Genomic DNA, 27182 nt, shown 5'->3' on the forward strand with positions numbered 1-27182 from the left:
AGGCAAGAGAAGGAAATTAAAGGAAAACAAAACAGGGAAAGAAGAAATTAAATTATCCCTGTTTACAAATGGTGTTAGGCATAAGAGAGCCCTCAAATTTTAACAGAAACTTCTAGAAATGAAACAATTTCAGCAAAGTAGCAAGTGACAGGGAACAAAACAAACTTTAAAAATCAGTGGCGTTTTTATACACGAAAAGCAAATATACTGAGGATGCGATAATGGGCACTCCCAGTATAGTAGCATCAAAGACAATAAAATGTCTTGGAATAAACCTAACCAAGGAGGTGAAATACCTCTACAGGGAAAACTTCAAATCTCTAAAGAAGTAGATTGAGAGAGAAACTAAGATAGAAAGACACCCATCTTTATGAATCAGTAGAATTAATATGGTGATATAGATTCAATATAATTCCAATAATAATAACCACAACAGTCTTTCACAAAAAAATAGAAAAAGTCCTAAAATTTCATAAGGTACAGGGAAGATTTCCATTCAGACTGAGATGTTATAGAGCTATAGTAATAACACACGGTGCTGACTCAAAACAGACATATAAACCCATAGAACCAAGTAAGAGATCCACGCATGAACACTTGTAACTACAGCCGTCTGATATTTGCAAAGTGGAGGGGGGAACACATATTGGAGAAATGACAGCATCTTCAACAAATGGTGCTGTGATAACTGGATATCCTCAGGCAGAAGAGTAAAATTAGATTTTCTTTTCAATGAAGGAAATACGGCTCCTTTAGAATGAATAGAGGGCAGAATATACGCTGAGCATTTTACTTCGTTCTCTGTAGGCTCCTAAATGAGCCCTGAACCCAGGAGGTGAGTGCTTGTAGCAGTGAGAGTGGTGGTCACATGTGTTGGTTCAGTTAACTAGTTAATCACCCGGCAGTCCAGTCATTGTGATCGAGGTGCGTGCGTAGATAGTAAAGATGAGTTCCTGATTGGATAAATACGGCAGCCAAAACTCCATGATGATGGAGTCGCAATTAATGTCCAGGTATAGATGACTTGAACTACAAAATACTCTTAAGTGCTGTAGCATTAAATGGGAACGGAAAGAGTATGAGCAAAATAATGTCAATGTTCCTTTGGATAGCTGTTCTAAAATTTGATTGAGTCATTCACAATATTGTATTGATAGGTAGGTGGAAGTATCTGTGCTGCCAGCAGCTCCCAAATAAACGCACTGAGGCTCATATTAATTGTAAATGCTTGGACAGTAACTCAGGCTTATTAATAATTACCTTTTACGTTTTAAGTTAACCCATATTTCTTATTGACGCTCTGCCACATGGCGGTAACTTTATAGTATGACAAGTTTATCTCTTGCTCCCTCTGTGTCTGACTGGCAACTCCAGACTCGCCCCTTCTTCCTCCCAGCATTTTCTACTCTGGCCCTCATGCCTAATCTTATTCTGTCCCTCTATTGACCAGTCAGCTTCTTTATTAAACCAATAACAACAGTGACATGTATTCACACAGTATAAAAGAATATTCCATAGCATTTATTTTCTTATTTATCTTGTTAGCTACTTCCTGATTTATTAATACATAAGTAAATTAATGATATTAGATGATTACATGGACAGTAGATTTATCTAAAGGCAAAATTTGAGATGCAAAGTGTTTGGTTAAGCCACATTATGTTAGAAATATTTGTCACATGCTATTGTCCAACATATCAGAGAAAAGTATCAGTGAGGCAGGAGAAGAAGGGGTGAAGTATCAGGACTGTCTTTAAGAATCTACAAAAGTCTGCATAGGTTCAAATATATTGAAGTGTTATAGGAGTAAGGAGTCAAAGATGAGAGAGTCGTTGTCTCAGAGCAATGCAGGACTGATGGATATTTCCTCTGCACATCTCAAGACCAAATCTTGAGCAGTCGTTAAACAGGCAACTTGAATTTCCATCTGGGGCCTTTATATAATCAACAACTGTATTTAGAAACAGTGCCATGCAGTGTGGAGATCAACGCATGCATCCAAAGATGCTTCTAGGTTCAGCATCTCCAGTCGTATGAATAAAGGACACAGCCCTTCAGCTTCCTCTGTAAAGTGGTCAGGGGTCTGGGTGTTCAGTTCTGTGGTGTTCCATTGCTCTGATAAGCATCTAGGAGATGGTCACTTACAGCACTTCTGCAGAACCCTGTGATCTACACTTTGTGTTCTTAAATATAAATGCAGTTTGATAGCACCTTAGCCTGAATACCATTAGAATAAATTTCTTCATTTTTTACTTAATACTTTATTCTGAAGTTTTATTTGTGAAGTACTTGTCTAGCATTCCTTGACAACAATTAAATAAGATAAATTGAAGCTATAGAGTATATGTAGGCTCACACAAGAACAAGTCCTCCATTGTGTCAGACGTGGTCCCATGTTTCTGATCGATGTGTCTTGGATGACAGTGCCTGCTTTGTCTGTGTGCAGTAGTCCAGGCTTTGGTGCCATTTCCCTTGTCCTAAATTCACCATCAGAGCTACAAGTGTGGCACATTCATTGTCCCCTGAGTAATGTTTGTCTAGAATCTAAGAAGCAACATCCTTAGAACTTTTTTGTTTCTTTCCGTATTTGTTTTCACAAATCCCCTTTTAGACAATTGAACTATATAAAGGCCTTAGAAATTATGTAAACTTTATGTGGTTTTGAAAATTATCTGTGATGTGTGAATGAATCAAAGCTTGTCCCACATTCTCCCCTTGGCAACAGCATTAATAGACATTACACAAGTGTGGGTCCCAATGTGTAATTATTTTGTTTAAAGTGAAATAAGGCCTTTCTGTGGTACATGGAATTGTTTATGATTATGATATCCATTCCCAAAAACTTCAAATTTATTTTTGGAGGTTGCTATTTGATACATTAAAATGGCATAATTATTAACATTAAGCTGTTGAGCCTACTTACACACTTTGTAAAAGAAACATTATTTAGCTTGTAAAAGCAGAAGGTTGTTTTTCAGTTTAAGTCTTCCTGTAATACTAAGTAAAACAAATGAGGGATGAATGCCCTAACTGTCTCCTTAATCTATTTCTTTTATGATTAAATTGAAGGTTAAAGAATATTCCATGAGCATTTGGGCAACAGGTGGGAGGCGTGAGCCCAGTGTCTTCTCATCTTCGCATTTCTGTGTCATAGTCCCCAGCGATAGAAATCATTAATATTTCCAAGCATGGCACAGCGTGTGGTGGGGAGGAAATTGGACTTTGATATCCTGGAGTAAGTTTTTTGTCCCAAGCCCTTCAAGGATATAAATTCCTCAAGATTCTAGCAATGGTGCGCAGGTCCTTCTCTGGAATGGAATGAGGACAACCTTATCCTTGCTCCTCCTTAGATATGGCCATTTGTTGTTGCTTTGCATTTGCTGTGATGTTTTTATCTATTTGAACTTTTTAATAATAAAGTATATACTAAAAATGATTCTGGACATGGACAATGTTAAGGAAAATAGTAATTACATATAACTTGGAGACCGAGAAGCAGCCACTCAATAATTTGATGATCATTTTAGCATAATCTTTGATATATTATTTATAATAAATATTTTAGAAAATTGAGATCATGTAATTCACTGTCATATAATTTGCTTTGTAATCTTGCTGATGCCCCTGTAGCAATATCAGAATGTTTCCACATTCTTTAGTATTATGAATCTTACTTTCTTCCTGTGTTAATTAGATTTTATTGTGGTGATAAAATGCCCAAATAAGAAACTTGGGAGGACAAGAACTTATTTTGTGTTCAGTTCATAGCTCTCTGATCAGTCATTTCTGGGAGTGTCATGGTAATGGGAGCATGTGGCAGAGACTGCTTATCCCTGGGCAGATTGGAAGCAAAGAGAAGCTGGGGATGAATCAGGATCAGATGTCACCTTGAGGGTTTGTCCCCTGTGAGCTACCTCTTCCGGCTATGCAACCCTTCTTAAAGTTCCCACCACTTTCAAAACAGTGCCACCAGCTGGGGGCCAACAGGTCAACAGATGAGTGGATGTGAAAGCTTTTCACTTTCAAACCAAAGCAATTGTTCACCTTAGTAGGAGGCTACTTTGTGACTATTGAGTCAGTCTTTTGCTGTTGCAAATTTATGATCGTACAAATTTTTACTAAAGTGATGATAAAAAATCATGTGTTCATTGCCAAATCATCGCCACAAAGTTATCAGTTAACATGTAATTAGTATGACTCTTTATTCTTATATTCCTTGCAATGAAGAGTATACTGTATGTGTATATACATGAATATGATAAATTAGAGTGTTCACACATATACATTTAAATGTGTTGTATATTAAAAGAATAATACTAGCTAACTCCTCTGGTCAGTTGGTCTTTTTCATTAAAACATCAAATATTTTTTAGAAAAATATTCTTTTGGCTTTGCAATGCTCTCTTGTTTGTACAGAGAAAATTAGAAATTCCATGGTATGTAAATGAGGCCTTGTCATGGCCAGGATTAAGATAACAAATGTCAGTTGCTCCCGTCTTCCCTTCGTCTGGCCAGACAGATGCTATTCATCTTCGTATAGTGAATATCTATCTAAATAGACTCCTGAACTTGATGCCCCAGGCAAAGCACATTCTCCACAGTGTATACAAGCGTCGGCTAGCACGTTTCTAATTATTCCTGCCCTATTTTATGAAGTGCCATGTCCTAATCACATCACTGATTCGATGTTTCTAATTGTTTACTCTCTCAGCCTCTGGCATTATGAATATTTTAAACAGTAGCTGATTTATATTTATATACTCAGAATATTTTAAGTTCAAAATTATGTTTGTGTGTGCGTGTGTGTTCTGAGGATTTTATGGGAGATTAAAATAAGAAGCATACTATTTAAAGTCCTGTGATCATTTGCTGAACATTTAACTCTCCTGTTGCAACTTAATCCTTTATAGCTTCTTTGTTTAATAATTCTGTTCTCAGTGGTGGTTTAATGCCAGTAGTGTCCTTATTACAAAATCCCAATGAGGAAGAAATACTAACATGAATTCAAGGTCAGTCTGGGTCACTTAGTGAGTTCAAGGTCTGCTTGGACTGCAAGGTGAAACTTTGCTTTGTAAAACCAAAACAAGGCTAAGGAGGCCCAGTGAGCTAGGTACTTACTGTGTAAGCATGCTGACCTAAGTGAGGGTGCTGAGAACCCACAGAAAAAAACAGCAAAAAGGTGGGCTTACCTCACACCTGTAAGCCCAGTGCAGGTACAGCAGAGAAAGGAGGGGCTGTGAGGCTCACTGGTAGGTTCAGTCAATCAGTAAGCTCTGGTTCAGTAAAGACCCTAGCACAAAAGCAAAGCTGGAGAGAAATTGAGAAAGACACTGACCTTGGCCTCTCTAAGTATGCTCAGGCATGAACACATGTACCTACTGTGATGCCCAGAAGACGAGTCCCCGAAGTCCCCCAAAAGCCAACAAGGAGTCCGAGTCCCATACGTGAAGGCAAAGAGATTTATTTTATGCAAGTTTGCAAACTTGGTCTCTCCGCATGTCCAACCTATTGAAATAAACAGAGAGCCCCGAGTTCAGTTAAAGTTGGGTTTCTATAATAGTAAAGGTGGGGGTGAAGGGTTTCTGAGGTTCAAGACCCTTGATCGGCTGACATTGGACTAGGGGTGTCCTGGTGCGCTGAAAGGTGATCCTATCTACAAGGTTGGAACCTTAGGCATTTCCTTTGGATGGTCTATTCTTGTGTGGTGCTCAGGTAATCTCAGTTTGTGGTTCTTCCTGCAGCCAGGTATTGCTTCAAGGTAAACTACTGAGAGTCAGGCCTCCATTAAACTTATGGCTGAGTCCTATTCTGGTTGGAGGTAAAGAACTTCCTTTAGGTAAAGTTTCTATTTAGCTTATTATAGCTGGCTCCTACACCTACCCCCTACAGATAAATGTGTACCTGAACATGAACATATACATAGACACATATACTACCTTTCCATGCATCAAAACAATAAAAAATACCAAAAGCCATGGTTTTGATAGAATACAGAATATGTTAAGTATTTTTTTACATTCCAATTGACTATGAAAATGTTTGGGTGTTATTTTAGTAACATGATTGAGTCTCTAATATCTACAGTATTAGACAGTAGAGGTATCAAGTCTTTATGCAACCTATAGCCAATTTTGACACTTTCCAACTCATGACGAGTCTAGATTGAGTTCCATTTATTCATTTAAATTCATCATTGAGTCAGAATCATCAGTTTTCCAACTTCTATGTTTTCTTTTGTAAAACATAATCTAAATTTGGGTGCCGGGGGAACTTAACACACTGAGTGAGGAATTTCTTTTATTTGAAAGGTTTTAGTTGGCAGAATAAAAAATATGTTTTATCTTAAAATTAACCAGACATTAAACATTTTATAAGTTCATAATGACTTTCATACACAAAACTCATGGTTTTGGATTTCCAAATACTTCTTCCTTGGACTCTGCCTCATGTGTCCTGTGTCAGGCATCACACATATCAAGACAATGAGGGGTGATGAACTTATAATACCATAAAAACATGTTTATTTTCTCTACCCTAAATTATTTATGTAACTGTCTGTAATCACTATGCTACCAACATTACTGTTATATATAACTTTTTTCCTTTTATAGTTTTTATTTTACTTTAAATTTAGAATACTTTGAATTTTCAATCAAATTGTTGTATTTTCAAAGTTCCTTAGAAAAGTTCCTTTTAGGGTGGTAGACTATGAATAGATTTACACTTGAATCTATTTGGTTTATTTAATTTTAAAATTTTAGGATCTCTACTTAAATTTGATTACATTTTATAATTACTTAAAATATTTAGTTGGTTCAGTGACAAAAATTCAAAATAAATAACATTCAAATGTTTCCTTTCTACTCATTGTACCTCTTTGCTAACAATTTCAAAAACACTTTATATGTATGTTGTTAATTAAAATGTATATATGTAGTAGATGTATGCAACATAGTATATTTATTCAGGTACATATCAGTGTATGTATTCAGGTACATATTAATGTTTTTGTTTGTAGCATTAATAAACTTCTCACTGAGGTCTGAGATAACCCTTGGTTCTTCTTTTCTTTCATTGCCTGTCTTAAAGATAAAGTTCATCATCTTCCAGCTGTGAGAGGTGCTGTTGAAAAGTAACCTTTCTCTAATCAGTAACTTTCCCCTCACATATGTATGCTTAATTCTTTATTTGTCTTTAAAATCTGATAATTTTGCCCTTGAATGTGTTGGCGTGGGTTAAATTGATTTTTCTAAGATAGTATTCCCTTTCAAAGTATAGTTACAACCCTTTTTCCCCAGAAACTGTTTTGAGTTGTCCTTTCGGCTGTTTGTCTTGAGTTTTGTCTTGAGCTTCTCAGTATACACTGAGTCTCAGCTCAATAATTTAATTAGCAGTTACTAAGTTAACATGTTTGGTCTGTTGGAATTACACGATGAAAATCTAACTAATCATAATTAAAATGCACGCTTTTCGTATTTCTGTCACAACAAAATACCTAAATAATTAGTGTGTAGAAAGACAGCATTTGTTTGGGCAAAGATTTTAGGGTTTCAGTCTGTAAGTGGGTGGGCTCATCTGGTAGGATACAGGCTCCAATGACAAGGACGGGGACAGGGAAATCGCTCACTCACTTTGGAGTCCAAAAACTAGAGAGAAAGAGACCATCCTGCCTACCATCATCCTTTCAGTAGGCTCTAACTCTTCCAGAAGTACTAACGCGGTCTTTGGGAAGCATTCAACATTCCCACAATAACAAGTTTGTTATATGATTCTTCTTTGATATCCTATTTAAAGGTTATATAAGCAGTCTTTGTCAACTCATCCCATTTGTTTCAACTTTTCCCAAACTATGTGTTCCAAAACACTGAAAATAAGTACTTCGTATGAAGTATCAAGTTATCATTTGTATAGATACTTTTTTAAATTTTTATTTTGTTTTGCAGTCAATAGTACTATACACAAAGCTACTGACTGGTTTAGTTGTAAAGAAAATAAGTTTATTTTGGCTCATAATTCTGGAAGTGAACAGCCTAGAGGCCATATGCGGAGTTGTTTTTACTGGCAGAGTTCTGGGATGGTGGAGAGCATCCCTTGTAGGAGACAAAGACCATTGTTGTGTGTGTGTCTTCATACTGCCAAACCTCTTAAGAAAGCACCATTCTTCAGTGGGCTCCTAATTACATCCCAGACTTGCCCTTTAAACATTAGCAGTCAGAATTCTCGCTTCCATTGGTAATGAAATGCCAGAAGGAGAACCTTGGAGGACATGCTCAAATGTAAGACCTGGCGCACTATCATCATGGATTCATTGTAAATATGCTTAAACATTCAGCATTCACAAATGTGTTTAGCAGAGACTCTTAATTCAATTAAACACCTTGACTTCTCAACGTGAAGTGAAATGATGATCAAGCATTTGCTATTGAATAGTCAACAGTGTTGCCTAAGGATTTAAAGATGCTGAATACTCCCATTTCTGGGCATTACTACTCTAGGAAGTAGAGCAGAGATATTCCCTTCTAGCTAAGTGACTTACTTTCCTTATTACCTAGTTTAAGGCATCTTACGAAAGAATTCTGCACTCAGAAAATCTTCCTTGTTCTTTCCCCAGGTTGTGGTTATGCTTTAACTTACATAGTTGCTTTTTCTCTCTTTCTACAAAGCTAATACATAATTTTTTTTTAAAACTTTATGGTTAATTTGGGGTTGCCAACATATTTTAAAGTTCATTTGAACAGAAGGTATTGGAATGAATTTTGAGCTTTATTTCCTGGGTGGATCAGACAGAACATAAACTGGAAGGTAAGTACTGTCGTGGTTTCTCTGCAGCAGCTACAGGCAGGAGCTTTATTTTTTTTTTTTTTTTTTTTTTTTGGTAAATATGACTTTAATTTTACCATTCTTTCCTTGGCTAGATTATTTTTCCCTATTTCTCTGGGCTTTCAAGGGCTGTTTGTTTTCTTCAATGAATCATCATTAAGGGATTGAATCACACAGAAATCGGAATGCTGTGTTTGAATAGACTGAATTCCTAAGCCTCATCAAACTTTCAAATTACCATGAGCTTCTAATTGAGGCTGAATGTCAGCTCAGGGTAGCGCTGATTGCCCTGTTCCCTTTAGAGCTACTTGTGTGATGCCTATTGACTAGCCAGGACACAACTAGGCTTTTCTATTGAGAGCCGCACAGACTTAGCTGTATCAACTTTCGAATCATTACTTAGAAGCTTATAGATCATTCAAGCAAAATTGTATTTTCTTTGAGGACTACTGAGCCCATGTGTCCTAGATTTTACTATGATAGTGATATAAAATAGCTCTTCTAAAATATGTATTCCACAGTTTCTGAAGACAATGGGAATGGTTTAAATTACCATAATAGTGATTTAGGGAAAGCTTTTGACACTTTGTGGAACTCCTTCATCTGTGATGGACTTCTAGTCCTTACCGTTGTGGTTACAAGATGAATGGGCAGGGACCATGCAACCTGTAAGTCATCACGTTAAAGAAGGCTAGAACTCGGAATAATCTTGGGAGTTCAGAGACATGGCCAGAGCTTAGTCAAATAGATTTCTACTGCAGAATTACAAGGTGAACCCAATGTGGGGCTTCAGAAGTATGTAATATCTATGACTGACTGAGAAGCGCACACTGAATTTCAGTCTCAGTGCTCCTAGGGGCAACCATAGTCACATGCCATTTGACAACAATATTTGTTCTGATGACATACATAATAAAGGTGTTGTATTACTAAGTGAATAGTATAGAGTGTGATTTCTAAGATATCATAGCCTTCTACACACTCAGGCTGTGTGGTGTGGCTTAGTACTTCAATTATGTGAGCCTGTAGGAAAGCAGGATTCTGAGCACGTTGAAACATGTTAAAGGGATGGATCACTTGCCATGGAAGCAGCATGCAGGACTGGAAGGTGCTGGGCCGAGTCAGTGAATGAGGGATCAGCAGGGGCCTATGCTGTTGCTGTTAGCTACTGAAGATGCTACCGACACTGTACACATAGGCTGTTCTACTGAACTTACAAGTCCTTTAGGGGTTGCAGAGATGACACAGCTTTTAATAAAACTCACTACTCTTATAGAAACTCATAGTTTATTTCCTGTGACCCACACAGACGTTCCAACCATTCATAACTTCAGTTTCAGGTGATCTGATGTCCCTTTATGGCCTCCAAGTGTACCAGATATGCACACACTATAAAATACATGTATAGGCCAGACACTCATACACAGAAAATAAAAGTAATAAATGCCTTTTAAAGTTTTTACAATAGCAAATTAGCCTTTGCTTCCTATGTTTCACTTTATATACTTTTAAAAGGACTTTTATTTCTTTTGTAATAAAAATTAAAATGTTAATAACCATAAACAAAAACATTGTTATTGCATTAATTATGTATATATTTTCCCATTGAAATTTTCTAATCTTTTAAACATTTTTTTAAAAAACTAAGAGAGAAATATGCAGATTAGCTCAGGATTACGCAGGTTAGTACTGCGCTCATCTACTTTCACTGGAAAAATCTTTGTGGAAGTGTGATGGTTTTTAATAAAAATGGCCTCCTTGGACCCATAGTCAGTGGCACTATTAAGAGATGTAACCTTGCTGGAGGAATATGTTCCTGGGAGTGGGCTTTGAGGTTTCAGATGCTCAAGCCAGGACCAGTCTCATTCGCTCTTCCTGCTGCCTGCTGATCCAAATGTAGAACTCTCTGCTCCTTCTCCAGCACCAAGTCGGTCTGCATGCCACCATGCTTCCTGACATGATGACGATCACTAAACCTCTGGACAGTAAGTCAGGGACAATGAAATGTTTTCCTTTATCAGAGTCCCCGTGGCCATGGTGTCTCTTCATAACAATAGAAATCCTAAGACAGGTAATTACATATGCAGAGCGGTCGTCCCTGAGGAGTCTTCTGGATCACTTGTAATCAATAGAAAGTGTGCTTTCTAAAATGTAATAAGTGTAGTTAGTACAGAAACTAGGAAGGTAGCCATTTATTATCATTATTATTTGATGTGCTAATAATTGTCTTGCTGCACTTTTAAAAAAGATTTACTTATTTTATGTTCATGTATGTGTGCATGCGCACACACATATTATGTGTGGCTGTGTACGACATGTGAGTCTGGTGCACACAGAGGTAGAAGAGGGTATTGGAAGCCCCAGAACTACAGTTGCAGATGGTCATAAGTGAGTGCTGGGAACCAAACACAAGTTCTATGTAAGAGCCCTCAACGTGGTTAAACACTGAGCCATGCACTGAGCCATCTCTTCAGCTTTGTATAGATCTATAGTGTGTATAGATCTGCCAGCACAGCGGGGTTTTTTTATATATATATAAATGCCCCCTGAATTAGTCTCTCTCTTCTTTGCTGTGATCAAATATACAACAGACGCAGCTATAAGGTTTGATTTGAGCCACAGTGTGAATGTGAAGCTGTGTGATGGTTAGATGCCTACTGGACTTTCAAACAGAGGTGTCAATTCAGCCGCAGGACAGGGGAGTGGAGAGCTTAAAGGAGAGGTAGGACATTATGTCTTAGATCTAAGGATTGTAGAAATGATACCTAGCATGGTTCTACTATGTTTACCTGGGCAGAGTGTTAGGTTCAGTCCCAAAGTATCTCACCTTCAGAGATAGAAGGGAACAGGAAGAGATAGCAAAGAAGAGGCAGTGAGTATTTAGAGAAATGGGAGATTTCCAAGAGGTGAGTTAAAAGAGGCAAGAAAAAAATGTGTGTCAAGATGCAGTTAAGTGGTTAAATGTGACAGAGCTTTTAAGTAATTAACATGAATGAGGACAGAAAAGTTTTGATTTTGGTCACTCAAGATCCTTTCTGACCTTGACAAGAGTAATAAGCAAACACTCAAAGAACATTTATCCGTATGTTTTGGCAACAGAAAATTTGCAGCATTGTTTAATTATGAAAGACTGAACAGATTTCCATAATTGTCAGTCTCCTACAGTGCTCAGGCTGGTTCCCCATCTGATGGTGACAGGCAACATTTTATGCCTTTAAGGGGGAAAATGAGACATGCAAACACAAACGGAAAACATTTTCTCAATCCCATTGAAGTCTATATCCAGTATTCTGGAAGATAATGAGGAGCAAAGGCATTTGAGCTTCCGGGGTTTGCAGAGGAGATGTGGTCCTACAAGCTACATCTGGAAGAGCATGGGAAAGTGTCTAGGCAGATGTTTCCAGAAGTAATAAGAAATGGCTTCTCCAGGCTGAGAGCCAGAATAACTACTGACACATCCAGTGAACTGCTTCAGCAACTTGAAGATAATTAGCGATGTATATGTATGGGTATTGGGAAGTAGTTGATTCTGCAAATGGCTGCTTGTGCCTATGGCCTTTAGCAGGAGAGGGAGATTATGAATGCTCTATGGCCCGTGGGTGGATTCTCCTTCTCATCAGGATGTCTACATTGAGAAGCAAATATATGTTAGAGTGGGGTACACGGGGAAAGGCTCAGAGGAGGCCTGGACAGTAGAAGAGCAATCATAGATACAACGAATGCTTGAGAAGTAGAGTTCCATTTATTTTCTTGGTCAGTTATGTAGGATGACAACTGTCACCTTTACCATCAAGTGTACGTGTAGGTAGTATGATCTACAGTCAGAGAGGAACATATGAACAAAAGTAGATATCACATGGTGAGAGATGCTGGTTCATTCTGGAAACGGTTATGTTTTAGGAACCTGAACTTCAGAAGAGAGATATTAGAAATAGAAATAGGTTTAATGACAATGTATGGATTGCAATGAATACCCAGATTGTGGTAATAAGTTTCAGGTGAAATTACACAAAAAAATAATCAAGATTGAAAAACGATTTCAACAGAACTTGAGATTTCCAACTCACAAATCCCTGTAACTCCAGTGTAGATGATCAGATGACCTTCTCTGACCTCCGTGTGTGTGAGCACGCGCGCGCGCGTGCACACACACACACACACACACACACACACACTGATAATAAATTTTAGAACTTTTAATGCTTCATTCAGAATTATTTTGTTGTATAAAACTTACCTGTTATAAAACTTATTGTTTTTTAAAAAAGGGCAATAATGTGAGGAACTATGTTTCTTTTTTTTTTTTTTTTGAGACAGGGTTTCTCTTTATTTTTTGTGACTGTCCTGGAACTAGCTCTTGTAGACCAGGCTGGCCTCGAACTCACAGAGATCTGCCTGCCTCTGCCTCCCAAGTGCTGGGATTAAAGGCGTGCGCCACCACCGCCCGGCGGAACAATGTTTCTTAAATATTATCTATTATGCTTAGATTTTTTCAAAGTATTTTACATAATATCTAGTTGGTCTGGACAATTCCAAAAGTCAATGTTTATTTTTCAGTTATTTAGTAATAGAATAGAATTATTTCCTCCATTTGTTTCTTGTGAGCTAATTAGAAACATGAGACGATATCACACTGAGACCATTCTATTTCCACCCTATATTTTTAGAAGTAAAAATAACTTTAAAACATTTTTTACAAAAGAAATTTGACTTTAATAATCTAGTAAACTATACATATAGATTATTTATATGTTTTTATATTATATGTTTATCATATGCATTTTTCCTTCAGTGCCTGAATTTTTTTTTTTGTAAATTTTATTAAATTATAAAAGTTTCCATTTCCGCCCCCCCTCCCAACACCCTCCCACTTCCCCCACTCCCTCCCTCCTTCCCCTCCGTCCCCCAGGGCAGTCAGGGTTTCCTGCCCTGTGGGAAGCTCCAGCTCCCTCCCCCTCCCTCCAGGTCCAGGAAGGCTAGCGTCCAAACAGACTGGATCCCCAAAATCCAGCATATGCAGAGGAAACAGGTCCCAGTGTCATAGTCAATGGCTTTTCAGAAAGACCCCGGGCCAGCCACAGTCAGAGAATCCGGCCAAATTCCGAGAATCTGGCTAGATCACGTCCTCGTTCAGTCCCAGTCCGACTGGCCCTGGTAAACTCTCATCAGATCCGTTCCCTTGTATCAGTGGGTGATAGCATCCCTCGCAGTACTGATTTCGTCTTTCATGTTCCTCCTCCTTCCGCTCCCCCTCCGGACCTCGGGGGGCTCAATCCGGTGCTCCAATGTGGGCCTCCGACTGCATAGCCGTCCTTCGCCAGACGAAGGATCTATGGTGATAAGCAAAATATACATCAGTATGGTCATGGGCCACGGCCTATTCAGGCACCCTCTCCTCTGTCCAGAGAGCAATCTGGGGGATCTCTCCTTGGACCTGGGATCCCATATATAATCAAGTCTCCTGTAAACCCTAAAATGGCTCCCTTAGTTGAAATATATTGTTCCCTGATCCCATATTCATCCTACCTCCCTCCCCCCCCATCCCCGGCCACCAAGCTTTCCCGGTTCCTCCCCTACTCCCTTCTCTCTAGCCCTCTCCCCCTCCATCGACCCTCCCACCCCCCCATGCACCCGAGGTTACCTGGGACTCTTGTCTATTTCCTACCTCCTGGTGGATAGCTAAATAATCTTCATCAGGTTCATCTTATTTAGCTTCTCTAGGATCACGAATAATAGGCTCAAAGACCTTTAATTATGGTTAGAATCCACTTATGAGTGAATACATACCGTGTTCCTCTTTTTGGGTCTGGCTTACCTCACTCAGTAAAGCGTTTTCTATTTCCATCCATTTGCATGCAAAATTCAAGATGTCATTGTTTTTTACCGCCGAGTAAAACTCTAATGTATATATGTTCCACACCTTTTTTAACCATTCTTCTATTGAGGGGCACCTAGGTTGTTTCCATGTTCTGGCTATTACAAATAGTGCAGCTATGAACATAGTTGAACAAATGCTTTTGTAGTATGTTAGGGAATCTTTAGGGTATATTCCCAAGAGTGGTATTGCTGGGTCCTGAGGGAGGTTGACTCCCAGTTTCCTGAGAAACCGCCACACTGATTTCCACAGTGGCTGCACGAGTTTGCATTCCCACCAACAATGGATGAGTGTTCCCCTCACCCCACATCCTCTCCAGCATAGGCTATCGTTGGTGTTTTTGACTTTAGCTATTCTGACAGGTGTAAGATGGTATCTCAAAGTGGTTTTGATTTGCATTTCCCTGATCGCTAAGGAGGTTGAGCATGACCTTAAGTGTCTTCTGGCCATTCGAAGTTCATCTGTTGTGAATTCTCTGTTAAGTTCAGTACCCCATTTTTTAATTGGGTTAATTAGAGTTTTAGTGCCTAGTTTCTTGAGTTCTTTGTATATTTTGGAGATCAGACCTTTGTCTGATGAGGGGTTGGTGAAGATCTTCTCCCAGTCAGAAGGCAGCCTTTTTGTCCTACTGACAGTGTCCTTTGCTTTACAGAAGCTTCCCAGTTTCAGTAGATCCCATTTATTCATTGTTTCTCTTATTGTCTGTGCTGCTGGGGTCCTACTTAGGAAGAGGCCTCCTGTGCCTAAATCTTGTAGACTACTTCCCACTTTCTCTTCTATCAGGTTCAAAGTGGACGGATTAATGTTGATGTCTTTAATCCATTTGGACTTGATTTTTGTGCATGGTGATAGATATGGATCTACTTTCATTTTTTTACAGGTTGACATCCAGTTATGCCAGCACCATTTGTTAAAGATGCTTTCCTTCTTCCATTGTATACCTTTAGCTCCCTTGTCGAAAATTAGGTGTTCATAAGTTTGTGGGTTAATATCTGGGTCTTCTATTTGATTCCATAGGTCGACTTCTCTGTTCTTATGCCAATACCAAGCTGTTTTCAATACTGTAGCTCTATAATAGAGTTTGAAGTCAGGGATGGTAATGCCTCCAGAAGTTCTTTTATTGTATAAGATTGTTTTGGCTATCCTGGGTTTTTTGTTTTGCCATATAAACTTGATTATTGTTCTCTCAAGGTCTGTGAAGAAGTTTGATGGGATTTTGATGGGGATTGCATTGAATCTATAGATTGCTTTTGGTAGAATTGCCATTTTTACTATGTTGATTCTCCCAATCCAAGAGCAGGGGAGGTCTTTCCATTTTCTGGTATCCTCCTCAATTTCTTTCTTCAAAGTCTTAAAGTTTTTGTCAAATAGGTCTTTCACTTCCTTGGTTAGAGTAACCCCAAGATATTTTATGCTATTTGTGGCTATCATGAAAGGTGATGCTTCTCTGATTTCCCTCTCTGCTTCTTTATCCTTTGTGTATAGGAGGGCCACTGATTTTTTGGAGTTGATCTTGTATCCTGCCACGTTACTAAAGGTGTTTATCAGCTGTAGGAGTTCTTTGGTAGAGTTTTTGGGGTCGCTTATGTACACTATCATATCGTCAGCAAATAGCGAAAGTTTAACTTCATCCTTTCCAATTCGAATCCCCGTGATCCCCTTATGTTGTCTTATTGCTATTGCTAGAACTTCAAGCACTATATTGAAGAGGTATGGAGAGAGTGGACAGCCTTGTCGCGTTCCTGATTTTAGTGGAAAGGCTTTGAGTTTCTCTCCATTCAGTTTGATGTTAGCTGTCGGCTTGCTGTATATTGCTTTTATTATATTTAGGTATGATCCTTGTATCCCCAGTCTCTCCAACACCTTTATCATAAATGGGTGTTGAATATTGTCAAATGCTTTTTCAGCATCTAGTGAGATGATCATATGGTTTTTTTCTTTCAGTTTATTTATATGATGGATTACACTGATAGATTTGCGTATGTTGAACCAGCCCTGCATCTCTGGAATGAAGCCGACTTGATCATAATGGATAATTTTTCTAATGTGCTCTTGGATTCGGTTTGCCAGTATTTTATTGAGAATTTTCGCGTCGATGTTCATGAGTGAGATTGGCCTGTAATTCTCTTTCTTGGTTGTGTCTTTGTGTGGTTTTGGTATTAGGGTAACTGTAGCTTCATAAAAGGAGTTAGGCAGTGACTCTTCTGTTTCTATATTGTGGAATACGTTAAGGAGTATAGGTATTAGCTCTTCCTGGAAGTTCTGGTAGAATTCTGCATTGAAACCATCTGGTCCTGGGCTTTTTTTGGTAGGGAGATTTTTGATAACAGCTTCTAACTCTTCGCGACTAACAGGTCTATTTAGATTGTTCACCTGTTCTTGGTTCAACTTTGGTATATGGTATTTATCTAAAAAAATGTCCATTTCTTTTACATTTTCCAACTTTGTGGCATATAAACTTTCATAGTAAGATCTAATGATTCTCTGAATTTCCTCTGTGTCTGTGGTTATGTCCCCCTTTTCATTTCTGATCTTATTAATTTGCATGTTCTCTCTCTGCCGTTTGATTAACTTGGATAGGGGTTTGTCAATCTTGTTGATTTTCTCCAAGAACCAGCTTTTTGATTCATTGATTCTTTGGATTGTTTTCTCTGTTTCTATTTTGTTGATTTCAGCCCTCAGTTTGATTATTTCCAGTCTTCTAGACCTCCTGGGTGAATCAGCTTCTTTTTTTTCTAGATCTTTCAAGTGTGCTGTTAAGTCTCCAATGTGTCCTTTCTCCGCTTTCTTTAATTGGGCACTTAGTGCTATGAACTTTCCTCTTAGCACTGCTTTCATAGTGTCTCATAGGTTTGAGTATGTTGTGTCTTTGTTTTCATTAAATTCAAGGAAGAGATTAATTTCTTTCTTTATTTCTTCCTTGACCCAGGGGTGATTTAGTAGTTGACTGTTCAGTTTCCATGAGTTTGTTGGCTTCCTGGGGGGAGCATTGTTGTTGAATTCTAATTTTAGTCCATGGTGATCTGACAAGACACAGGTAGTTACTAATATTTTTTTGTATCTGTGGAAGTTTGCTTTGTTACCGAGTATGTGGTCAATTTTCGAGAAGGTTCCATGAGCTGCAGAGAAAAAGGTATATTCTTTCCTATTTGGGTGGAGTGTTCTATAGATGTCTGTTAAGTCCATTTGATTCAATACCTCCAATAGGTCTCTCAATTCTCTGTTTGGTTTCTGTCTGATTGACCTGTCCATTGGTGAGAGAGGAGTGTTGAAGTCTCCTACTATTAGTGTGTGTGGTTTGATGACCGCCTTGAGTTCTAGAAGAGTTTCTTTTACATATGTGGGTGCCTTTATATTAGGAGCATAGATATTCAGGATTGAGACTTCCTCTTGATGAATTGTTCCAGTTATGAGTATGAAATGTCCATCTCCATTTCTTCTGATTGATTTTAGTTTGAAGTCGATTTTGTTAGATATTAGAATGGCCACGCCCGCTTGTTTCTTAGGTCCATTTACTTGGAAAACCTTTTCCCAACCCTTTACTCTGAGTAAGTGTCTGTCTTTGTGGTTGAGGTGTGTTTCTTGTAAACAGCAGAATGTTGGATCCTGTTTTCGTATCCAATCTCTAAGTCTGTGCCTCTTTATAGGTGAATTGAGTCCATTGATATTAAGTGATATTAATGACCAGTGGTTGTTGACTCCGGTCATTTTTTTTTTTTTTTAGGTAGTAGAGTGTATGTGTTTTTCTTCTTTGATTTGTGCTTGTTAATGGTCGCTAGATGTTCGAGTTATTGTAGATCGTGTTGGGAATGTTGGATTCCTTCGGTAGTGATTTTCCTTCTAATATTCTCTGTAAGGCTGGATTAGTAGCTACGTATTGTTTAAATTTGTTTTTATCCTGGAATATTTTGTTTTCTCCATTGATAGTGAACAATAGCTTGGCTGGGTATAGTAGTCTGGGTTTGCATCCATGGTCTCTTAGTTTCTGCAGTACCTCTATCCAGGATCTTCTGGCTTTCATGGTTTCCATAGAGAAATCCGGTGTAAGCCTGATAGGTTTACCTTTATAAGTTACTTGACCTTTTTCCTTTGCAGCTCTTAAAATTTTTTCTTTAATATTTATGTTTTGTGTTTTGATTATTATATGGCGCGGGGATGTTTTTTTCTGATCTAATCTATTCGGTGTTCTGTATGCTTCTTGAACCTTCATAGGAATATCGTTCTTTAGGTTGGGAAAGTTTTCTTCTATAATTTTGTTGAATATATTTTCTGGGCCTCCGATCTGCAGTTCTTCTCCTTCTTCAATCCCTATTATTCTTAGATTTGGTGTTTTTATTGTGTCCCAGATTTCCTGAATGTTTTGTGAAGAGAATTTGTTGGATTTGCCGTTTTCTCTGACCAGAGCATTTATTTTCTCTATGGTATCTTCAGAATCTGAGATTCGTTCTTCTATCTCTTGTATTCTATTGGTTATGCTTGATTCTGTAGTCTCCGCTCGTTTACCTAGGTTTTCCATATCCAGCCGGTTCTCGTTTTGTGTTTTCTTCATTGCCTCCATTTCAGTTTTCAATTCTTGGACTGTTTCCTTTACTTGTTTGATTGTTTTTTCTTGGTTTCTCAGGGTATCACTCACGGATTTACTTATTTCTTCAAACTTTTTGTTATATTTCTCATCCATTTCTATACTCATTTCTTCAAACTTTTTGTTATACTTCCCGACCAGTTCCTTAAGGGAGTTATTCATATCTTGTTTAAGGGACTCTATTGCTTTCATAATGGCACTTTTTCCCACTTCATCTGGGTTAGAGTGTTCAAATCCTTCTGTTGTAGGGTCATTGGGATCTGATATTTTCATGTTGTTTTTCAGATTGTTGGAGGAGGTCTTGCCTTGGCGTCTGCCCATCTCTTCGATCAAATGCTCTCTATTGGAACTTCTGGTATCGGGTCAGGTTCCCTTGTTGGGCAGGGAGTTCACTGATAGAATGCCTACCTTTCCCCAAGCAGGGTATTGAAGCACAGGCACTGCCTCTTTCCGGGATGCCCCTACAGAGCAGGCCCAGTGTGCAAGGCAGCTGAACTGGGGAAATTTTATGGGCTCAGTGGGAGGGGAGAAATATAGAAATTTGTACCTGGATGGAAGCTGGGATGGCAGGTGGGAGAGCCTAGCAGGGTGGAAACAGCACTGCAGGCTGACCTGGGAGTCTATGGGGTCGGGGAAAGTCCTAGCTCCCCCTCGCCGGGCCCCTGTCGCGGGCCCGAATCAACTCACCACTCCGAAGGCCCTCTGGATGGAAGCTGGGATGGCTGGCGGGGAAGCTAGCAGGGTGGAGCCAGCAGAGCAGGCTGACCTGGGAGTCTATGGGGTCGGGGAGAGTCCTAGCTCCCCCTCGCCTGGCCCCTGCCGCGGGCCCGAATCAACTCACCACTCAGAAGGCCCTCTGGATGGAAGCTGGGATGGCTGGCGGGGAAGCTAGCAGGGTGGAGCCAGCAGAGCAGGCTGACCTGGGAGTCTATGGGGTCGGGGAGAGTCCTAGCTTCCCGTCGCCGGGCCCCTGTCGCGGGCCCGAATCAACTCACCACTCCTAAGGCCCTCTGGATGGAAGCTGGGATGGCTGGCGGGGAAGCTAGCAGGGTGGAGCCAGCAGAGCAGGCTGACCTGGGAGTCTATGGGGTCGGGGAGAGTCCTAGCTTCCCCTCGCCGGGCCTTTGTCGCGGGCCCGAATCAACTCACCACTCCGAAGCTGAATTTTTGTATCTAAGAGTGACTTATTGTAAAAAATTATTTAGATGGAAGTATTTGGCTTAGTAACTTACATGTCTTCAGACATATGAAAACATTTTTAGCTAAATTTCTCCAGTACAGTGGAGATCAGCTTCCTAATCTTATTTTATTTTTTTATATATTTTATTGTTTTAGGTGTCTTGACAACATTTACCTAACAGTTCATAATTTACAATTTGAGTAGTTGTGATACTTAATTCTTACTGCAATTCTGTGACATGGGTGATAAAACCATCACTTATGGCAACAGAAGACAGTTCAGAAGACAGAGTCCATATCCTAAAACTTTGAGGATGACCCCACATCTGCTCCCCTTTTCCGCATATGTGAAGCTCTCCTGTCACACCACAGTCGTTGACCTAAGTGGTCTCTGTATTCTAGATAAGTTGCTAGCACACTTCTTTAAGCATATACTGCTTTGAGAATCAAACCTGGCATGTCTGATTGTCAGTTCTCTGCCTTCCCTAACTCAAATCTTTCTGATTTTCAAACGAGGCACAAGTAGGGGTCTTGTATGAAACCGAAGCATTGCTTCTTTTGGTGGAGGGGTATAAGACAAAAGAAGGTTATTTCCATCTCAGTTCCTGGCTGGTCACAGTGTTCTATGCCACAGAAAGCCCTGAATGATTCCTTCCGAGGAGAGACTGAAGCCAAGAATTAGCACTCTTCCTGGCCTGAACTGCAACTGCAGGCAGGTTGCTCTCCTCTTTGGCCAGGCAGGCAGGCAGGTTTTTATTAGGTCAGCTGCAGGCCTTAGTTGGAATGCAAAATGAGAGTTGCAGACAAGGAAGAACAGAGGTCCTTCTGTGCATACTTTATATATATATAGTTTCAAGTTTTAGGCAATCTGAAGCTTCACACATATGTGCTGTTAGGGACGATTTATTTTGTAATACACAGAATACAGTCTGCGCAATGCTTCATTAGGCAGTTTCCTTCATTTTATGAACTTGAATGTACTGGAACAAAGCTAAGGGAAGCCAGTCATGACAGTTTTGGAGTCATGGATTTTATACAAATGAAAGCAGTCTCTTATGAGACAATGTCGGAAACCATACCATTGCCAAACCTGGTGTTGTATGCCTTTAATCACAGAATTTAGGAAGCAGAGGCAGGCAGATCTCTGTGAATTCCAAGCCAGCCTGAACGACATGGTGATTTCCAAACCAGCTGGGTTATGCAGTGAGAGACTTTGTCTCAAAACAGAGAAGAGACAAACGAAAAGGTCATGCTCCCTGGCTACACATGAGTGAGCATCGTACATGGACATAGAGTATCAACAGTCGAGCAGTCACATATCATTGCTGTAGCGTACATGGCCAAGTTGCGCAAGTTCAATGGATAGGTTAAATAGAGAGGAGAGCCAAAGGCCCAGGGGCAGCCTACAAGATATACGATAGCTAAATAGCTGGATGGTGGTGACACATACCTTTAATTCCTGCACTCAGGAGGCAGAGGCAGGCTGATCTTTGTGAGTTCAAGGCCAGCCTGGTCTACAGAGCTAATTTCAGGACAGGTTCCAAAGCTACACAGAGAAACCCTATCTTGGAAAAAAAAAACAGCAACAGAAAAGCAAGATAAATTCGAATGAAACAGAGAAAATAACAATAATAATTGAAATGGCTTCCTAATGGAAGTAAATTCTCTGACAGGATAGGTAAGTTTAATGTCAGGGAGGAAAACAATGACAGAAGGTAAAGTTGCCAGCAGGACATAAGCTTTCTGTAGAGGTCCATTAGAAATGTATATTGTCCCCAAGACTGAAGTCTTAAGGCGGCTTAAGGCACTATTAACCTTTGGTACTTTGCCAGAAAACCCAGGGGCGGTGGGCTGTCTACATGCTTCTATGTCTGCTCCTTAAGGGGAGAGCATTTTGTAGTGACTTAGTTAAGATGCTCTGATCCCATGTGTCTACTGTTCTAAGAATTAGTTGAGGGAATGTACTTCCAGGGCGACAGTCCTCTGTGCAGAAAGTTCTTGTAGGGACTTAACTTCATCTGACATCTGGGTTTGATCTGCTTGGTGCTTTCCCATGGCTCCTCAGCTTTCCCCAGCCTTTGTAATAGAAAAGGTCATTGCTGCTGTGGCATTTGATGTCCTGTTCCTTGCACGAGTTCTATTGATCTTAATAACAAAAACTTGGATCCAGATATTGGGATAAATGCTGAAAGATCAGAGAGACAAAGGAGCAAGTCACAGCCAACTTCTGCTTTGGTAACTCCTTCGCTGATACAGGGCTAAGCCCATGTCTCCTCCCACCTATATTCTTCTCTCTTCCCAGCCATATCACTTCTTGTCTGTCTGTACAGACCTCCAGACCTCTATGGTTAACTAGCAGCTAGCTCCGCCCTCTGGTCTTAAGGCAAGTTTTATGTGTTAGAGTATGATCTAGACATCACCACACCTGTTCATTTCAGGGACTATGCTATTACCCAGTGTTATATTCTGTGTATAGTCAAGCTACTGAAATTTTATTTTTACAGGCATACATTATGATGGTGGCTATAAAGTTGCTAGTTGATGGAAAATGTTTAGCTGCCTTAGAGTCTTGAGAGACCACTGTTATAAAGTTGCTTCCAAAATTGTTGTTAATTATATAGCAGAGGACTCTACATGTTTTTGTGGCATTCCAAACATTGATGGTCTTCCCCCAATCAGTGTGCTGTGCATTTCAATGTTAGCTACTAACCACACAGCAGGATCAATAAAAAGTCTGGGTAGGCATATCCCCACTTTGCAATATGTTATTGTGAGCTAAATAACAACACCCAGTGAATCATATCTTTATATGATGGAAATATGAAGTAAAATTTAATATGTCAAATAATTATAGTAAGATAATATTTAGAAATTTTAAAAGATACGATTGAATGAAGTAAGCAAAGACTATTTATTAATATTGGATGAAGAATGGCTTTATATAACCTCTGATCTAATAAATATAATCTTAATGTTATTAAATATCACAACCAATTGAACATCCCTTTAGAAATAGGAGTAAAATATAAAGTGTTAGCCCATGGCTAACAGCAGAAGTTCAATATATAAGGGACAGAAAATAATAAAAATTTTGACTTGTTATTATACTAAAGCAATCATGAGGCATGTTAAATTAGATATGACATATAAAGACTTTAACTTAAAATGTTATGTTTTATTCATCATAGATATTTGCATTCATTTCCATATTTTAGAATGTTGCATTCAATCCACATCTTTGCTACTGAATTTGTTGATATTCTTTTAAATTTGTACCTGACATATGAATATCCTGGTCCTGGCCTAGTACTAAATACCTATTTTTTGTGGAAATGGCAAAGTGACACATTCTTAAGAATGCCCCCCAGCAAGTGATTTTTTTCTTAGCCTTCTGGCTCAGTTATTTCTATGTACCCATTTAATGCAACATTATTAAGGAAAAAAGAGAACCATATGTTGATGGGCAAAGACCTAATAACAGAGATGTGTGAGGTAAGTTCCTTTGAATTGCTCTACACTTCGCCCAGGATACCTGACCGTAATGAAGCTAATATAATAACCCAGTCATAACTAGAGTTGCTCTGTATCCTGAACTGTGACCAAGTTTGTATGCTAATGAGGGCTACCATATCTACCAGTATCTCCAAGGATACCAAGCTTTCCTGGAGAGAAGGCCTCTTAAGGAACTCAGTGTTGTTCCCCATGACCAGGTTATTTGAACACTGACTAAGTCCGTCATTTAGGAAAACAAGTCCTCATGCACAGTGCTTCACTAAGGACGCTTTCAGAGGAAATAACTCCAATCCCTCTCAGTCTTTCTGAAAGTCAGTTTGGGTAAGCTGTTATCAGAACTTGAAATAAAGAGCTAGGTGAGGAACATTTGCAGTAACAATGTACCAAAGAATGAATCAGAATTTCAGAGTCCAGGAGCCACTGTAGGGGGTACAAGAGGATTAGAAGGCAAACAATTAAGAAACATATGACCATGATGTTGTCAAATGTGTCTAAATAGAGATGGCCATAGATTGTGCAAGAGACTGAGCTGATCTGATGAATACTGTTCTTTCTGCTATTTGAGCCACACTGAAAAATATAAAGCAGGAAGTTTATGTAGAATAATAAATATAAAATATAAAACTTAGGGGTGGGTGCCTTAGGAAACTAATGATGCAGACCCTTATTTATTAAGGCTTCCATTTTAATTATTTGTTTTGAAATCTCTGGAGGCAACTCTGGCTTGGCTTATGAATTCAGAAATCTCAGAATGTTTTGTTGGGTGTGTGTTGTAAAAAGCCAGTTCCAAATAACCTTAAAAAGAAACCCTGCCGGGTCTCACGAGACCTTTAGATACCTGTGCTATTGTAACAGCAGAGTGCAATAGAAATAAATCTCATCATACTGGAGCATGGCAACTTGTTGAATGCTCAGAACCACTGTCATGGCATATTATATTATGAGGTCAAACAGTTCATCATGGTTCTAAACCAGAACTGTCTTCATTAAACCATCTTATCACTATTCTGAAACTGACTACATTTTCCGCCCACACATGTATGAATGTAACTTTTTGAGAACTTAATTTTCAACTGGAATTAATATATGGCATTACTATTTCTTTAGTATTGTTGCAGATATTTTGCTAGATAGAGCAAAATGTGTTCCATTAGTCACGGTTCACTAGAGGGACAGAGCTGTTAGAATGAATGTCTATTGTAAAATAAACTTGTTAGTTTGGCTTATGAAAAACAGTCTGGGCAGTCCAACAGTGTCTATCTACACGCTGGAGAGGCCAAGAGCTGGGATGCTTCTCAGTTTAGGAGGCCAGATGGCTCAGCAGCTCAATTTGGCACTGAAGGCCTGGAGAGTCAGTGGGCAGCCCCTGGGGTTCTATCTGATGTTAGTAGAGGGTGGCAGCACCAGAGTTGATGCTCTCCCAAGCAAGGAGTGATGGTGGGTGTGTAAAAACCACAATGCTCTCTCCTCAGATAGCTGTCTTTGGCCATCATCAGAAAGTGCTGACTATTATGGGAAGTGCTTTCCATCCTTACTCAACACTTTCCTGGAAATACTCTCAATGGGCATACCCAGTGGCATGCCTCTTAGTTGATTCCAAATCTAAAGAAGTTGACAACTAAGATTAACCATTACATATATAATTTAAGATGAATGTATTTCTCTTTGGAGAGCTCAGATAGCTATAGGAGACCCAATACGATTTAAACAACTTGTACCAATATAGAAAATTCTCAGTTCAGAACTATTAAATGATAACATGAAAAAGTGGAAAAGATTTGCACTGCATCTTTTGTGAGCAACCAGGGTGCAGCAATAAAAAGCAATGTGGGACCCCACGGTCTGATGGTAACCTATAGCACCACGCACAGGAAGATATACAAAAGAATATAATGTAGATGTTATCTAAAATTGTGAATTGCCCCAGTGATTTCAAATCATGTCATTTCTAAAATATATCCATTTACCTATTGTAATGGTATATTCAGTTTGTGTGTATGTGGTATAAGAAAAAAGCAAAGTGAGTATATATTATTTTTTTCTTATTTTTAAAGACTGCATATCTGGAAGAATGACGCTATACCTTTAACCTATAAATTTTTTCTATATTTCCAATTGCCTAGCAATCCTATCTTCTCTGTCGAATGTCCAGATTCAACACAAAGGGACATAGATCTCTGTATGCACCTTGATAAACCTCAAATCAATTTTCAATAGGTATTTGGATACCATTGAGTATATTTAAAAGACAATCAGATGACTGAGACTGTGAGGAATAAATATTTACTTTGTAATCAGTGTGTAAATAAAGTGGGAAGAGAAACTAAGTAGAAAGTTCTTGCAAATGTCAAAAGAAGTTTTCATGAGTATGAAGACAGTAAGACTGAAAAGCATGTTGGCTTCATTAAAATAACACAATTTGTACAGGAAATTGAAAGAAAATGAATTTATATTTCAAACCTGGTTAACTGAGAAAGAAGGGATTAACAAATAGTGGAGTTTAGCCATGTACATAAAATCTAATGTACAAATATCATCTTCCAATCATTAAATAGGAATCATGGAAAAGGAAAGAAGTTGTCCAAAAGCTGACAAAGGGCAAGGTGAGTTCAGAATGAGAGAACCTCTACCAGTATTTGGAGCATCAAGAATTGAGCTTCAGAATTCTGGGACTGAAAAGAGAGATCTAGAAGTGGTCATTGACACTTTGGAAGCATTTAATGAACTCAATTATTCAGAAAAAAAGATACAGAGTTGATAATTAAAACCATGGGTCTTACCTTTATTGGGTTGATGGAAAAAAAACACAACTAATGATGAACCAGAAGAGGCAATAGACAACTAGAAAAATTCCCAAAATAGTGCTAGTATACAACTCCAAGAAAGTGTTTTACAAAGAAGGGATTGGACAGGAGTTTATGCTGAAAAGAAAGTGATTAAGATAAAAGTGAAGAACAAAGTCTCCTGGATCAATAGTGGCACAAATGTTGTGGATGTAACCAACTATTTCTTACTCTTTCTGGACTAGGGCCTACTCCATTAGGTGAAACCCATTACTGGAACTGTTAACAAGGCCAAGTTCTGAGGCTGGATAAGTTATAGGCCTAAAGGGAGAATCAGATATGACTATTCTGACACAGTCTTAAAATAACTCCTCATGGCTTATTTCTATATTTACATAATACATCATCCTCATTCCTCATTAGAGAGATT

The 27182-nt window shown here is 38.9% G+C and overlaps 1 protein-coding gene across 2 annotated transcripts in view; it reads left to right on the forward strand.

The window, feature by feature from the left end:
* Positions 1 to 27182, forward strand: part of Cntn1 (contactin 1) — a 304667-nt gene that overhangs the window by 43693 nt on the left and 233792 nt on the right. The gene's annotated exons all lie outside the window — the stretch shown is intronic.

This window comes from Myodes glareolus, chromosome 19, assembly GCF_982192425.1.
Source record: "Myodes glareolus chromosome 19, mMyoGla1.1, whole genome shotgun sequence".
Lineage (NCBI taxonomy): Eukaryota > Metazoa > Chordata > Mammalia > Rodentia > Cricetidae > Myodes > Myodes glareolus.